Here is a 15,174-nt window from a genome sequence, read left to right as displayed (position 1 = left end):
TCTCTCTCTCTCTCTCTCTCTCTCTCTCCTCTCCTCTCCTCTCCTTCTCCCTCCCTCTCTCTGTCTCTGTCTTTTTCTTTCTCCATATTTGGAAACAAGCTAAAAATTCTAGTACTAAAGTACAGTTTCAGAATTACTTGGGCTGACCTTGAATTGACTCTGTAGTTAAGATTGATAGACTTCTGGATGCTCTTGCCTCAGACTCTGAAGTAGCAGAGATTACAGGTTGTGCCGCTAGACCTACAATAATATGCAACATGGTTTATGAATATGTCTGGAGTATAATAGAGTGTTCAATAAATAGCATTTCATTTAGACAATGATATAAAATAAATAACATCTGGTTATTTCCAATATTATTTTCAAAGGGAGGCATATTGTAATGTAATAGAAACAAGGGTAGTTATAAAACACAGCAACTTGAGTTTTTGAAAGATGTTAAAGAATGGAAAGTTGGCGATAAAGAAACATTAACATTTTGAGCTTAAAAGTTGTAGAATCCCAAACTTTACATCAAAATGGCATACAGATCTATAGTAGCTTATCATTTAATTACTAAAACCCCCAGAGGTGTACTTGCTCTTCTTACTGGTTAGGTTATGGGCTATGCAGGAGAGAAATCAACAGTGAGTTGAAGAAGCCTCTGTAACTGAGACTCATGCTTGAGGGCTGGTCGGAAAATGTAGCTTCAGGTTCTATCTGTCTGCCTTCCTGGCAGGATGGTGGTGTGTGGAGCTCGAGCTCAGGGAGCCCATCTGCAAATCAGTCACACAGCTCCAGAAAATAGAGCCAGCTGGGTAAGTTTAAGTTTACTAAAAGGTTGACGGCAAGAAAGCATTTATGATTTCTACCCCTTTCTATTGGGGAAGGGGTGGCTAACATATCCAGTACCAAAAATGAATGTATGGATTCTTGTTCTGTTAAATATTTGTCAAGTTAGCAAATGCTAGACAAACAGGTAATTTTGAAAAATTTGGAGGTAAAGAAAGAAATCGGATACAGTTCTTGCTTTGAGGCAGTTGTGTACAAGAGGGGATAAGTTTTGAACCTTTTGTTTATTAGCTTCAGTGACTCTGTGGTGGGTGGATATGAATGACCCACAATCCACTAAACTTGTGGATTTTCTTTGATACATAGAATAATTGCTTCCACTGAACAGATGTAATTTGGGGTATGCAAACTAGAGGGGATATTTCAGAATGGAGACAAAAACTGTTTTCCTGGAAACAGGTTATCAGGGCATGACTCAGAACACCCTTAGAACAGTGACGTGCCTAGTCCTTATGTGTGGCTTGACTGAATTAGTGTTTACAGGGATATGCATTGTTGTTCCTTTCTTGAATGTTAAAAGGCATATAAAAATTGAATCTATCAAGTGTAGAAGTCAAGTGACTCCTATTCTGAGCTCTAAAATGAACTCCACATGAATTGACCTTCAAATAATCAGATTTAGGGTCACTGGGCAATATATATTAGATCCTGGAATATAGGCGAGGCCAGCTGAGCCATTCTGGGTGGCAGGACATGGTGGAATAAAACCCTAAGCAAAGGGCTCTGCAACACAGAGTGCTGAACTGTCAGGTTTTTTTTTTTCAGTTGGATTTTTTTTTTTTTTATTCTGTGGCTCAGGCACCCGCGAAGCTGGAGATTTGCGATGAATAGCACCCATATTGATTTTTCCATAATGGAGTGTAAAAGAAAAATGGCTAGATTTTGTTGCAGGTATTTTCATGGGGTGCTAAATTGGAGGATTAGTTGCAAACAGCAGTCCTGATAAAGTCTGCTGTCCATCTTGAGGTTGGGTCTTTCTATTAAAATGACACATAAATAACCTATTAGATCCCCCACCCATGGTAATTCAAATGCACCTGTCAACTTGATAAAGTACTTGCCTGGAGGGAAGCGCTGTTTACATTTTCACCCCATTCTTCAGAAAAAGTGAGATTCTAATTATTTCCCCCACTGTAAATTAACGCTGACTGTGATGGTTAGCATATCTCCATATTGTTCCATCTTTGGGAAAGTTAAATAATAGAACTGATTCATCATCTATTATGCAGCGCGTGTTTTATGACAGCCTTCCCTGTGCTCCACACATCTTCTCTCGCTCTAAAGGTTCATTTATTCTCGGGCTTGTGTGCTCTCTGCAACTTTCTGATGTTTAATCTTTGAGAAGTCCCTGTGGGTGATCAACTGGTCCCCGAACTTCGAACCACCTCTCTGATCCGCCTTGTTTCTCTCGTTCATTTCAAGACGCATGCCCATTGTTCCCTGTCCATTACCTGGTCTCAAAGACCACACATTACTATATAATTATTAGTAATTATTAGTGTCTTCCTGGGATGTTTTGCTTCTGATATATATATAATGTTTGAGGGTATATAATTTGATTCTCTTTAGAATTTTAGCCTTTTGAGACACCCCCGGTTAAATTTTTGAGAATAATTCACCTTTCCCTTGTTATTTTTATGGTTACCTATGAAAAGAGTTAATTTCTTGCTTTCCTGGTTACTATTTGTGATAATAATTACACTAAATTATGCTCCTTATAGTTGACTCTTAGGACTTAGTGCAATCATTTCTCCTTCAAGAATTCTTCAGATCATCCCCCACACACCTTAGTCAACACCAAGGGTTTGGAGGAAAGTGTTTTCTTGATGTGTGCGTGTGTGTGTGGGGGGGGATGTAGGGATACATAGTCCATATAAACTCCTGTAACAGCCTGATAAGTTACCTTAAATAAGTAAACTTGGTGATGATAATAATTTGTAACCTCAAATACAGAATTTTCTATCATTTCCTGTACACAGACAGTGACTTATTTGTCAGTGGAAATTAGATAACCCTGGAACTAAAAGGTGAACGGAAGACAAAGGATGAAAAAAGTAGAATTGCAGCTGTCCAAGTGACAGACATTTTGAGATAGCTGCAGGTTGTGGTGTCTTAGCTGTTTGCTTGAAGTAGCTCCAGGACATGAACCGATCCCCAGTTGCTTGTCTTCCCAAGTTTGCAGTTCCCCAGCCACTTTCCAGCTTACTCTTCTCTACTGATCATTTCTTCCATCAACTAAGTTCCTGCCATAGCTCAAGAAACCATTGGCCAATATATTGTTATCAAGAACATTAGCCAACTGAACTGGATGTTTTCAGTTTGTACATATTTTAGAAACATGCAACTCTCTTTCTGTTGGATTAGTTTAGCCAAAGTTAAATGACAAACAATACCTTTTAGATATAAACACAATACCTTTCAGATATAAACACAGAGGTTTCAGTATTTTTAACTCATTAGTTTTGAGATCAATTTTTAATAATGAAATTATGCCTTTCAAGGCTCTAATCTTTCCATCAGTCAATCCAAGGCTACTCAGTGCATTTTATAGTTTTCATTTTATTTATAAGCTTTTGGTTCTATCTCAAAATTGTATGTGATACAGTGAACACTGGAGTAGAAGTTTCATCTTCTCTCTGTTTCTGTTCTTACCAAGGAATTAGAGAATTCTAGTTGATATTTAAGAACAAAATAGAACTGATAGAAAATCTGAAAAGTAAACAATAATGTAACAGGAGGGCTGCTTGTCATCCCGGCCACCCAGCTAGCTTACATCCAAAATAATCACAGAAACTGTATTCATTAAATTACTGCTTGGCTCATTATCTCTACCCTCTTATTGGCTAACTCTCAAATCTTGATTTAACCCATTTCTATTAATCTGTATCACCACATGGCAGTGGCCTACCAGGAAAGAGTTGGCACGTCTGTCTCTGGCAGCTCTATGGTGGCTCTCTGACTCTGATTTCTTCTTCTCAGGATTCAGTTCTGTCTTCTCCGCCTACCTAAGTTTGGCCTTATCAGGCCAAGCAGTTTCTTTATTGATTAACCAATGAAAGCAAGACATAAACAGAAGGACCTTCTACACTACAATAAACTGTTGTGTGTGTACGGGCCAAGATACTCATGGGGCTGCTGCTAAAAAAAGAAAAAATGAAGCTATAAGTTTGACAACAATGGCACCAGTTTATTGCTAAAAAGTTGTAGCTGCTTTCAGAGTCTTTCATTTGATGTTGTTTGAAGTTCAGATAAAGCATTTAATTATTCAACAATATAGAAACTTGAGTGTGTGTGTGTGTGTGTGTGTGTGTGTGTGTGTGTGGTGTATAACAGGGGTGGATGGGGACTATACTTTCAGGGATCATTTCTATAGTTTGTTACTAGTGCACATTTGAAAACAGGAAAATTCTTAGAAATCCTGGAGTCAGATATTTCATTTATGCCTGTTCTTGGAATGATAAAAATCTACCTAAGGCAGTCAGAGAGATGGTTCAGTGATTAAGAACACTTGCTGTATTTCCAGAGGACTCAAGTTCAGATCCCAGTATCCCTGTCCTGCAGTTTACAAACCTGAAACTCTAGCTCCATAGGATCTGGCACCCTCTACTGGCCTCCACAAAGACTGCACTAACATGCACATATGCAAGAACACATGATTAAAAATAAAAATCCTTTTAAAATATAGACCTAGAGCTCTATTTGCTGAATAAGACTGAGTTCAGAGTTACGGAAGTATGGTGAACTGGAAATGCACATTATTGTGCGAACAGTGTTTTAGTAATGCAAGAACTGTTGGTGTAATGTGTCTTTAGAGACTTTGTTACCATGTTTAGTCAAACATCAATGATTATACTGTGACTACCACAGTCAGCTCAGATTCTGAGTTGATCTGTTCCATTGTCACATAGCCTTTGATTTTTGGTTTTGACTTTGTTTCTGATGAAGACTCAGATCCATTAGATGTGGCTTTACTCTAGTTGGCATTTCCCTTTTGCTCTGTTCTTCAGATTGGACATTTTTTATATTATGTTTATTTTTAAAGGGGGCACGATATAAATGTGGACTCAGAACACCCATGGGAATAGAGAGTCCATTCTCTCCATCAAACTCAATTAGTCAAGCTTGGCACCAGACACTTCTATTCATTGGGTCATTACATAGACCATTTCTTTTCTTCATTTGCTTTTGTTATTTTTCTCTCTTCTTCAGATTAGATAATTAATTTTTATTTATTTTTTTATCTGTTGTTTCTTTCTTCCAGTATCTATAGTTTTTTTTTCCAGCTCAATGAAACTGCTTTTTATGTTACTGTAATTTTTATGTGTAGAAACACTTCTGACTGGGTATCTTTGTAGTATTCACTTCCTGATAATGTCCATCATAATTCTCCACATGAGGGACATAGATCAGTCATTTGGTTGTACTTCTTTAAACTTAAGCCTAATAAGGATAGTAAAATCTTTAAAAATAGAATTTCATTTAAGCACCCAGGGAAACTTATTCTTTTTTAAAATTTCTATTTATTATTTTTTATTTATTTCTTATTTACTTATATAGTGTGTGTGTGTTTATGTGGTGTATGGTGATGAATGGGAGTTGACATTCTGTATATGTGGAGGTCAGAGAACAATGAAATCAAGTTAGTACTATTCTTCAACTTGCCAAGAGTTTAAGACAAAATTCAAGTCCACAGCTTGTACTTCAAGTGATTTTAGCTTCTCACCAGCCCCTGTATAACTTCTGTTCTCTGGCTTTAGTGCATGCATCATCGACTGATTTTTATAAATTGATTTTTTTTCTTGATGCCACATTTTCCTGTTTTAGTTCTTAATAATTTTTTTTGCATGCATCATACTTTCTTCTTGCTTTAGGTAATGAAATCGCAAAAGAGGGAAATTATCACTCTACATAAAACAGAATTATATATAGAAAATTCTAAAGACTCTACCCAAGATTATTACAACTAATAAATTATTAAGGAACATAATGGGATAAATTATCAACACAAAAAAAACAGTAGTAGTTTTATTTATGAAGTATCCTGGAAGGAAATCATAAAAGCAAACTCATTTGCCATAGCATTTTATAAAAAATAATTAGGAATAAATTTAATCAAGGAAGTGAAAGATATGTTGGCTAAAACTACTAAATAATGGTGAAAGAAGTAGAGGAAAGTAATAATAATAGTTTGAAAGATAGCTATGATATACAGACTACTCTAGGCAATCTACAGATTCAATGCAATCTCCATCAAATTTTCAATGGACATTTGTACAAAAAAAATGGAAAAGATGAAATTTATATAAATCCTCAAATACTCCCCTATGACCAAACATGAAAGTAAAACAGCAAAATTGCCTGATTTCAACGTGTACAGCAAAGTCACCGTGATCAATGCCGGCAAATAAATCAACACACAGAGCAATGGAATGAATGGAGGGCATAGAAATAGGTGGGCACGTTTGTGGTCCTCAGCAAAAAAGGGAAGAACATATATCGTGGAGAAATGAGTCTCGTCAACAACTAGTGTTGGAAATTGGAAACTCGAATTTAGAAAAATGAAGTTAGACTTTGTTCAACAACAAACAGACATCAACTCGAAGGGAATCAAGCACCTCAACATTTTATAATCCAGCTTGATTGTAACCATTTCGCATTGAGTATACACACATTATATACTATGCGTCATGCACGCACACACAATTTTTAATTTGTCAACTATGTTTCAAAAAAGCTGAATAAATTTCTGTCAAAAATAAAAGTTTAAAATTACAAATAATGAAAAAGAATATTAAAACAATAAAGGACCCAAAAGATTATGCTCTGTAGAGGGTTTTTTTTTTTTTATTGTTCTGAAGTTTCTTGATAGTCAAAGCATTGCTCTTGAGAAATTTCTGAATCCTCTTTAGTTCTGACTGGAGGCTGCACACAGATCAGGTATTAGTGGTAGGTGTTATTGTGTTATTTGGGCTGAGCTGCCAAAAGATTTCTTTTTTTTTTAAATTTATTTATTTATTAAGGATTTCTGCCTCCTCCCCGCCACCGCCTCCCATTTCCCTCCCCCTCCCCCGATCAAGTCCCTCTCCCTAATCAGCTTGAAGAGCAATCAGGGTTCCCTGACCTGTGGGAAGTCCAAGGACCGCCCACCTCCATCCAGGTTTAGTAAGGTGAACATCCAAACTGCCTAGGCTCCCCCAAAGCCAGTACGTGCAGTAGGATCAGAAACCCATTGCCATTGTTCTTGAGTTCTCAGTAGTCCTCATTGTCCTCTATGTTCAGCAAGTCCGGTTTTATCCCATGCTTTTTTCAGACCCAGGCCAGCTGGCCTTGGTGAATTCCAGATAGAACATCCTCATTAGGTCAATTGGATATGTGTATTGGATCATAATAATGATCCAATATATATGATATTTTGTTGATATTACATATGTGTGTGTCTGTAATATATATTATATATAAGATATATAATATCTTCTTGATATTATATGTGTGTGTCTGTAATATACATACATGTAGGTGACATATAGGTATATACCATACATATTTATACTTAATAGCACAGTAACATATCTTTTAGACCAGGAAGATGTCAAAGAAACTATTTAACTCAAGTTTATCATTGTAGTGACGATGAAACAGAGACCCAAAATTTGCTAGTGACCGATACAGGTTATAATATAGACTTTCTGTTTCCCAGGACATTATTTTTTCTAGGACCACATATCAAAAGTTCATTCTTTACCACCATGTTGCCCTAAATGCTTTCTTTCCATAGCCCAGCCTTGTCAACACAAGGGAAAGATATATGATTCCAAAATAAATAAATATGTCCCTTGGTTCTGTTTAATGAGGACTTCAGGAATATTTTTCTATCCCAACCAGGTTGGTTTTAAATGTATTTTAAAAGAATAGTAAAGGACATTTAGAAGCCTGAATACCAGGGGTGAGAGAGTCTGGTGGTCACATTTTGGCTTCACTTTGCCAGCTCTCGGTAACTCCAGTTCCAGATTATCTAATACCCTTTTCTGGTTCGTGTGGATACCAGGCTTGTCATGGTGCATGTACATACATACAGGCAAGACACTCATAAACATATGGTACAATATACATATTTTAAAATCAGGATTTGTTTGTTTGTTTGTTTTCATTATAGGGCTGTTTAATGACACAGTCGGTTGTCTCAGAACGCACTGTGGTTTCAGAAGTTTTATGTGTGTGTGAAGGGCTATTATTCCAGGAGACTCATGCCATGGCAGTCTCTGACTTGTGGGTGGGGTGGGTGGGGTGAGGCGATGAAAGAGTGGCTGAGAAGAACTCCCTGGATTAGGAAACGAGGAGTTCAGACTTGACTGTCGGGTGTAGGCAGAGAATTTACTTCACTGACACTGCCGGGGGAAATGGGAAACACTGATTATTTGTATAGAGATACGTACATATATTCATATGCATATGGTTATATACACATATATTCATACATGTATAATATGTCTATAAAACAATTTATAGTTGGCAAATAGGAACACGGATTTCAGAAGCACCAATGATAGGCATGATAAAAACCAAATAATACAAAACAAAACCCCAGGTGTCCTTTAATATTGAATCCTTTTAATTTGCTAAATTCATTTAATTACTCCTTTAATAGATGTTTATTTAGTGTCTCTCACTAGCCAGTCCCTATGGCTTTGCTTTGTGAAGCTTGTGTCTGTGTACAGAAAGACAGAAAAGAGCAAAGCAAACAAACAAACAAAAAAATGCTTAGGGTGTTTGGTGTTCATTTATGTAAGTCAGTGTGATTCCAAACACAAGGTAGAGCACATGTCTGATGGGCTGGAGCTTTTGCCTTTGGGTGGTGGACCTCACTAATAGGTGACATTTGTAGCAATTTTGATGGAGGGAGGGGTACAAGCCATGCACATGTCTGGGGAACGCTCACCAACACCTATTAGAAAGCTCTTGTTGGAGCATGCTCAGTGGGTGATATGAGTCCACCAATATCACCAGTTCTCTCTAGATACGCAGTCAATTTATACCACTTGACTGGGATTCCCAATAAGGCACAGTATAAATGCTCTATTCTTCATTCATGTGGTTTTGTTCATTTCAGATGATTCTGGAACCAATTTGGGTGTGCTTTAATCTTGGAAGTTGAATAAAATACACACACACACAGACCCACAATCTCTTCACTTGGGTTTTTTTTTGACAATATTCTACCATTGCACAGAAGTCAGTTCAAAGAATGTGCTAAGAATCTGGTATTAGTTGTGAGCATTGACAACAGGCCATCTTTGGAGGTAGAAGTTTTCCAGATAGAAAGAATTTCCTTTTACAGTGTCATAGATTACAAAGCAATAGGGAAGGTGGCAGCTTCAGGTCTTCCTTGAATCTGTCTTTCACGTTGCCCAGCTGGCTTCCAGTTCCTGGACTCATGGGATCTTCCTGGCTCAGCTTCCGAGTACCTGGGATTATAGATTTGTGTCATCACATCTGCTTGAAATATAGTTTAAAGTTTAAAGGGCCAGTGTTCTTCGTATCAGCTGATAGCACAAGCTCTTCCTACCAGTGACATAGGGACATAGTTACAAATTTGAGTCACATTTGGACCAGGTCCATGGAGCCAGATTTCAAGTTTTAACACCAAAAAGGAAAAATAATGGATTGGTCAAATTTGTTTCCTTCAGATCACTTGGCTTCCACGATTGGGTGTCTAAACTATTTCATTGCTGTCCCTCAGTTCTGTCACCCTAGAAAGTAAAAGATTAGATTTAATAGATTCAACCTTCAACTTTCCTTTTCTTTTACTTTTAACTTTCAGGGGAAGAAAAACTGACTCTAAACTTGAAGGTCTGGGTATTTTGTCTCATTAAAAAAAAAAAAAAAACAACAACAACAACAATATATTCTTTTGGCACTCTGACTTTGAAGTTTTTCTTCTTTAAGTCTAGAGATAGAGAGTGCAATCTAGGTGTTGGAAACAGGGCCGACCACACCATTAGGACTGATTTGCATTTAAACAATGAATTCGTCATCTGTATGATTTATCTATAGTCATTGTAGGCGGCTGGAGAAAATGCATGTTTTTTTTCTTACCCTCCCCCCCATTTTTGATTTTTCTGTGTATCTTCAATCCCATGTCCATGGATCCCCACTCCTCTTTTCTCCTCAGATTCCAGGACCCCTGCTGTCTCTCTTTAAAGCACTGTTCAGTCTTAGCTGGTGTAAACAAAAGACTGGCAGAAGGGCTGGGTGGGGGGTGTTCTAAGCTGAGGCTGGCTTGGAGATTAATCTGTAGGATGTTTAAATATGGCCACACCGCCACCATTATGAATATTTGCATGCATATCCAGAGGCAAAGACCATGGGAATGCTGCCAAGACCTGTGATTTTTATCCTTTCATAAAACAGCCCCCCAACTTTTGTTCTCATATTTATTTCTGCTTCTCAGAGTTTTGAGTAATGCTATAACCAGAAGTGAAATTCTTAATGATTTCTTTGTACAGCCGTGTGTGAAATAGTTCCCATTAGCAGATACATGTGAATTTGGTGGTTACAAAAAGTGGAGCTGTCCAATAGCAAACGTTAGATATAGTGTATCCACAAAAGCACACACGGAGGTGTGTCAACTTTCTTCCAGTGACATAATTCATCCCTATCTCAAGTGAGCAGAGAAAATTTTGAATAAAAATTTAAGTTGCTGGCCACTCCACATTTTATTTATTACTCTTCTCTATGTTGCTTCCAATTTTCTTTCCTACCCCTGATGGCAATGTCACCTTACTAAACCTGGATGGAGGTGGGTGGTCCTTGGACTTCCTACAGGTCAGGGAACCCTGATTGCTCTTCAAGCTGATGAGGAAGGGGGACTTGATCGGGGGAGGGGGAGGGAAATGGGAGGCAGTGGCGGGGAGGAGGCAGAAATCCTTAATAAATAAATAAAATTAAAAAAAAAAAGAAGGAAACCTTGACGGTTAACCATTTTAGCTGCCCTAACTTACCTTGGTAAGCTTCTGTCAACTTTATGGTCTTTCATTCTGAAGAAATGCACAAAATACATTGAAAAATGTTGCAAAATCCTGAGAAACATAGACTACCCAAGAGTCAAAAATAGCAAGATACCAAGCAAAACCATTAAATGTGAATGTTCTTCCAAGATGCTGTGTGTGGTTCAGGTTGCATGTGTTTAGGGAAGGCCATTGGCTGAGTTCTCAAATGAGTCAACTCTGATTTTGAATTCCAAAGTGTAAATTTTGGACAAGTCAAGAAAGGCCATCTGACATTACCTTGTAAAAAACCTACTCGGCTGCCACATCTTTTGTGTTCTATGAACTGCTGTTGACATTTTAAATAAGACACGATAATTACAGTTCTGAGATTTTTGTCTATATTAGAAAATTGATTTTATGGATGACATATACAACCTTAATTGTTGGGACCATTTGGAGTTCTGGCCTCCAGCTGCTCTTCCCTGCTAGAGATCTTTACTTTCCTTCTGATTTGTGTTACTAAAGGCTGTGTCAAAGTTGTTTACCAGCTCTGCTTCACGAGCACGTGTTGCTTTGCCTTGAGGAACGGAGGATAAGGTTTTCACCTGTTGGCCCACTTGACTGTTGGGTATATAAGCCTCCATGGCGCTATTGAATAAAGGGCTTCTTACCAGTAACTAGAGGTCCGTGTCTCTGTCTTTCTGACTATGTATGTTTGTGTGTTTCAACCTCCAGCCCCTTGCCTGAAGCTCGGGAACTGTATGGTAGGGCATAGAACGCAGACAGGCATTGTGTTCTGCATTTAATTATACATTTCTTTTAATTCTAAAAAGAATACTGTGATTTGAGTGTCCCCCCTAAAAAAGATTCAAGTACCGGCAACTTAGTCAACATTGCCTAATACTCAATGAAGGGGTCAAAAAAGGCTCTGCTCTCTTGAATGGGTGTCGTTGCTGCAAGAATGGGCTAGCTGTTGTAGGAGTGCATTTGTTAGAAAACCCCACCCTTCCCTTGGTTCCTTCTGTTAGTTATTCTTATGCCCTCTGCTATTGGTGCTTGTACCACAAAAACCCTCCCTCTTTCCATCTTCCCAGTTGCTAAAACTGTGAGCCAAATGAATTTCTATTCACTATTAAGTTATCCAGTCTCTGGTATTCCGTTACAGCTGCAGTACACTGAGGAGCACATTGCTTTTTAAGATAAAACAAAGCAAGCATTTCTGTAAAAGGTAAGCCTTTTACTGAGACCCATTTTTTTTAAACCAAATAGCCTGGCCCTAAACAAATGGTGAATAAAATCACCATCATCAGGCACAACTCATTTGGAGCTCTAGCATCAAATCCACAGGAGACCCACTGTATCATCCAGCGTGACCTAATTTCCTGACCCTGGCTCCCTCTGGTTGGTTTTCCACCCTTAGAAACCGAGTGTAAATACGAGCAAGAAAAGAGAGGAAATCAATTCCAAAGCTATTAGAAAAATACATCTCCACAGTACATCTATGTACCACTGCATAATTATAATAACATAAGCCATTCCACTATAAGGACATTCACATCAGACCTAATTTCATGCCGAACTATTATAATGCAATTAACAGCCTCCTGGTCCTGTGGCAATTAAGCTCCATTGTGAAATATGCAGTATTTGAACCTGTTCCGGCCTGTTTCATCTACTCTTGAACCACAGCCCTTAACTTGCCTTCCTACTGAAGGATGAATTGCACTTAAGAATTATTATATGCGGACCTGGCATTTCGGGAATTCCCTTTACGTTTTTATGCTTCCAGATGGAGGCCAGCTTCGCTCCTCAGAGGTGTAGTCTCTCCATCCACTTGTCTCAATAGATTTGTAAACTCACTCTAGGCTTCCCTAGCAATGCTAGACATGTTTGGCAGTTTGACGAAGGGATTTTAGATGACAGGAGAGAGACTTATGCAGCCAACCTCAGATTATGCAGTAAAGTAGAATGCTGTGGTTATATTCTGACTGTGCATTTACAGATGGAGAGGGGACTCCAGTTTGTCATGGAAGTTACTTATCTTGCCAAGTAGCTAAGTCGTTACTCATTACAAAATGAGGAGCAAAAGCAGGCGTAGAAAATGCACTTTAGAGAAAATGATGTCCTACTTCCTTCTTTACATCTCCTTTTCTCTCCCACTTACCCTAGGTATAACTGTCTAGGTGGTGTGGCATTTGCTTTAGCAGATCTTCCCGCCCTCCACTTGGATTGCCTCTGTGGCCTGAAATAAAATTTAATGGGAAATATTACATACGGGCTTTTGGTTTGGAGAGCAAATATCATACGGGTCACTTTGCCACACTGTTTGTTTCTCAGCAGCTAGACCTTAAGGGCTCAGATTTAAAAGGCAAGAGAGCAGAATTACAGGGAAATTGTGTTCACGTACAGTGACTGCTCAGAAAGAACTGCATGATCTAGGGGAGAAGGGTGATTTCTTCATCTCTCTCCTCCTCTGTATCCACCTCTGATCAGCTGCTCTTCCGGTTCTGTCTGTTATAAAACATTTTTTTCCCTCCCTTGCCCTACTTTCCTAACCCTGGGGAGATTTTTACAGTCTTAAAGGCAAGCATCCCTCCTTGCTGGAGGCTGTTCCTTGGTTGTAAGTTAGAAGATGCAGCAATTACCTGCAAGGTAGGGTGTTTTCACAGCCCCTGTGAAAAAGCTTAATACCTCAGCAGGTAACTGAAAATCCTCTCTTCAGAGGGGAATGTCTGTTTGGGTTCCTTTGACTATTTCTGGAAGCTGTATTGGATTTTTCCCCTTTGTCTCTGTCTCCCTTTCAGAAGGTAGGATGACTCCATCTCGAGATCTCCTCTTTGTACCTCTAGTATCCCAAAGATCCCAACACTTGCCAATTGGAAACTCAAAAAAGAGTATCACTGCTTTGGACAACCTCTATGGCCCAAATGCAGAGAAAAATGTGGTCCAGTGTCTTTGCTAGTTAGTCTCCAGAGAATCTTGAGTACTCCGATGGGAAGTTAGTGGAAAGGATGGACATTAGACATTGGATATTACATTTAATTTTGAATGTTTCCACCAAGACCCAGCATGGAAAACTCAGAATGTTCCATATGAGCATTGGTCTGAAAAGGAAAAATCCAGCCCCTAGAATCATGTGTAAACAAGTTCCCATCCTGTGACTGCATATTAAAGAAAAAAACACAGTAGTATGTTCACAGCCATGTTCAAATGCTGAATCACAGTACAACCATGAGCTCATGACTTTAGATTCAGACATTCCTGAACTCAAATATCAGTGAATGCTTATGGTTGGAGTCTCAGGGAGCTTGTAGGTTATATCCCATTGGAACTGTTTGAGAAGATAAAATGCAACCACAGGAAGTGACACAAACGGGAATAAAAGTTCCTGCCTCATTACAGAGAGCTAGATTGGCACAATTTTGTTACTTATAAAAGGGAGAATTGCCATGGACATCAGGAGCACAGGTTACAGCGGTGGTCTTGCTAAACTAGATATGGACAAGTGGAGGAAACAGGGTTCTAGGGGACAGCCTCGCTCCAAGACATGGGAGAAAAGAAGCAAGGGACACTCTTCTGCTTCACCAAGTGTCATAATCATGCCATGTGAAAAAAAAAAGAGATACACTTTTTCCTCTTTTCACAATGCCAGAACTATTGAATAATAATAAATTCTCATGCTTAAGCCGTGGCAGTGGCAGCAGTTTGTCATATAATCCCATACACCTGATGAGCTGGCCAAGGTGAATGCAGGGTCCTTTGTCTGTCGTTGTCTCTAATCTTACCTCCCATATCACCCAGCACACAGTAAACATATGTTTATATCTATATGCATCTATAGGGTTTGCAGAAAGAATACAAGTTACAGAGGCTGCAGTAGAGTCCAGAAAGATGCAGAAATGGCCTGAGTCTGTATTGATGAAATAAGGAATCAGGACGGTGCTGGGGTGGAGCTTCTGGAGTCAGGATTCGAGAGCAGAGCTGTAGAGCCCAGGTATGAGGTGAAATGCTGAGAACAGGGATTTTGAATTCAAGTCTGGATCTCTGAATCTCGATGGGTGAACTGTTGAACAGGAAGAAGGTTGAGCAGGTTGTGTCAACAGGGGGGAAGAGAGCTGAACTGAAGCTGAGAAATCCTCTGCCTGTCCTTGGTACACACACATGATGGAGGAAGGTCATTGGTTGATTTAATAAAGAAGCTGCTTGACCTGATAGGTTAGAACGTAAGTGGGAGGAGCAGAATGCTGGGCGGAAGAGGAAGTGAGGTCAGAGACTCCACAGCTCTGCTCTCGGGAGCAGATGCCTCAGAGAGACACCATGCTCCCCGCTCCTGGGAAGATACACTCCCGGTAAGACC

The 15,174-nt window shown here is 39.0% G+C and overlaps 1 protein-coding gene and 1 pseudogene across 1 annotated transcript in view; both read left to right on the top strand.

The window, feature by feature from the left end:
* The window catches only part of Ofcc1 (orofacial cleft 1 candidate 1), a gene marked incomplete at its 5' end in the record, with an annotated part of 272,407 nt that overhangs the window by 235,653 nt on the left and 21,580 nt on the right, over positions 1 to 15,174 (top strand). The window lies entirely within an intron of this gene.
* Positions 4,174 to 4,254, top strand: LOC113456894 (annotated as a pseudogene).

This window comes from Microtus ochrogaster, chromosome 16 (genome assembly GCF_000317375.1).
Source record: "Microtus ochrogaster isolate Prairie Vole_2 chromosome 16, MicOch1.0, whole genome shotgun sequence".
NCBI lineage: Eukaryota > Metazoa > Chordata > Mammalia > Rodentia > Cricetidae > Microtus > Microtus ochrogaster.
This window is presented reverse-complemented; position numbering and strand designations above follow the sequence as displayed.